The sequence below is a fragment of the Macrobrachium rosenbergii genome, chromosome 13, assembly GCF_040412425.1.
Source record: "Macrobrachium rosenbergii isolate ZJJX-2024 chromosome 13, ASM4041242v1, whole genome shotgun sequence".
NCBI lineage: Eukaryota > Metazoa > Arthropoda > Malacostraca > Decapoda > Palaemonidae > Macrobrachium > Macrobrachium rosenbergii.
Window position 1 is genome coordinate 58,166,909 of NC_089753.1, and position 2,500 is coordinate 58,169,408.

At 35.9% G+C, this 2,500-nt stretch overlaps 1 protein-coding gene across 1 annotated transcript in view; it reads right to left on the minus strand.

The window, feature by feature from the left end:
- The window catches only part of LOC136845354 (sodium-independent sulfate anion transporter-like), a 98,490-nt gene that overhangs the window by 67,723 nt on the left and 28,267 nt on the right, over nucleotides 1–2,500 (minus strand). The window lies entirely within an intron of this gene.

The following is a 2,500-nucleotide window of genomic DNA, read 5'->3' on the forward strand; positions in this document are numbered from 1 at the left end:
AGAGAGAGAGATATTTTACACATATATATATAATTCTGCCTTAGACAAGTATTCTCTCTCTCTCTCTCTCTCTCTCTCTCTCTCTCTCTCCACCTTTCCGAAATAGCCTGTGGGAACCGAAGCACTCGGCCATCCCAAATTTTTTAACTGTCCTTCGAAAATAACAGAAGATAAGACCTAAGGAAATGGTTAAGAATATTAAACAGGAAAGCGGAAGGAATGACCACCAATAAAAGAGGAAAGAGAAAAGAGAGGTGGGAGGAATTAAATGACAAGAGGAGATAGAAAAAAGATAATGATTGAGGAATGGCGGCATTCTGAAGAATCTTAAAAAGAGAAAAGAGGACGAGTAACTACCGAGAAAAGAAGAAAGAGGAAAGAGGAGGAATAACTGCCAAGAAAATAGGAAAGAGGAGAAATAAACACCGAGAAAAGAGGAAAGAGGGGAATAACTACCGAGAAAAGAAGAAAGAGGAAAGAGGAGGAATAACTACCGAGAAAAGAGGAAAGAAAGAAATAAACTGAGTAAAGAAGAAAGAGGAAAGAGGGGAATAACTACCGAGAAAAAGAAGAGGAAAGAGAGAATAACTAACTGAAAAGAAAAAGAGGAAAGAGGAGAAATAAACACCGAGAAAAGAGGAAAGAGGGGAATAACTACCGAGAAAAGAAGAAAGAGGAAAGAGGAGGAATAACTGCCAAGAAAAGAGGAAAGAGGAGAAATAAACACCGAGAAAAGAGGAAAGAGGGGAATAACTACTGAGAAAAAAGAAGAAAAGAGAATAAGAAAGAGGAAGAAAGAGGAGGAATAACTACCGAGAAAAGAGGAAATGGGGAAATAACTACCGAGTAAAGAAGAAAGAGGAAAGAGGGGAATAACTACCGAAAGAAGAGGAAAAAGCGAGAATAACTATCGAGAAAAGAAGAAAGAGGAAAGAGGAGGAATAACTACCGAGAAAGGAGAAAAGTGCGAGAATAACTATCGAGAAAAGAAGAAAGAGGAAAGAGGAGGAATAATTACCGAGAAAAGAGGAAAGAGCGAGAATAACTACCAAGAAAAGAAGAAAGAGGAGGAATAATTATCGAGAAAAGAGGAAAGAGGGGGAATAACTACCGAGAAAAGAAGAAAGAGGAAAGAGGGGGAATAACTATTGAGAAGAGAGGAAAGTGAGAATAACTACCAAGAAAAAAAGAGGAAAGAGGAGGAATAATTACCGAGAAAAGAGGAAAGAGATGGGAGGAATTAAATGGTAAGACGAGATAGAAAACCAATAATGACTTAGATATTCTACTCGGCCAGATTCGAACTGGTTTCCTATGGATTAAGGTTGAACATTTTCCTGGTGTTCTTTGGTGTTCTGTGCTTGCAGATGGTCAGGCGATGTTCTTTTAAGGATATGTTCGTGTTCTGTGTACAGTTATTCATTTGTTCGTTATTTTATTCCGGTTATTCAACTTCAGAAGACTGAACCGTCATAGGAGTGGCGACATTTTCACTCGGCCAGATTCGAACTAGTTTCCTACGGATTAAGGTTGAACTTTTTCCTGTGTTCTTTCGTGTTCTTGTTCTTGTAGGTGGTTGGGCGACGTTCTCATAAGGATGTTCTTCGTGTTCTTCGTACAGTTATTCAGTTGTTCATGATTTTATTCCGGTTATTCAACTTTATAATAGTTGGGAAACCCACACCACATCTCACTGTTCCAGGTATAATAATTGACTATATATGATATCTTTAGGTACTCTGTTTATTTATTTATTAACTTATTAATTAATCTATTTATTTTCTGTTCTCTTTATTATTAGCTCGATAGTGTCACAGATGGAGCATTGGAACTTTCGTTCCATACTTATCACAGGCTTCTATATAATTATACTGAATAAAGGTACCTTAATCCAAGCTTAATTTAATGTATTTATTTATTTTTTATTTATTCATCTGCTTATTTATTAATTATTCTTTACTCTTATGTTGGTCTCTTCAGTGTCACAGATGGAGCATTATGACTTTCGTTCCGTACTTGTCACAGGCTTCTTTATAATTATACTGAATAAAGGTACCTTAAAACCCAGTTTCTTCGCGGTACGTATCGTCTGTGGGTCAGGAATGATCTTTCCGATCCTCTTTTATATCACCTCCGTTTCAAAGGATGCCTATAGTGATATAAAGGCATTGAAGCACATAGGAAGTCTTGTGTGGATTTGTGGATCAAGACCAAGCTACTGAGACCAAACTGATCAGACCAAGACTAACGATAATTATTTATTCCTTAACAATCCAATCAGCAATTATATCATTTACCTTCACAAAACAATTCAGAATTCGAATGTAATTGGTTTTTATTAATTTTTTATTTCTTTTATTCACTTTTTTTTTCATTTTTATACATTTTCAGTTTTATCTGACATTGGTTAAACAAGGTCTGACCTTTAGAAAAGGTCTGGGGGATATTATTATTCACTTTTTATTTTAGCTGCAAGGTTTTTTTTAAAAAGTGCCTTGTT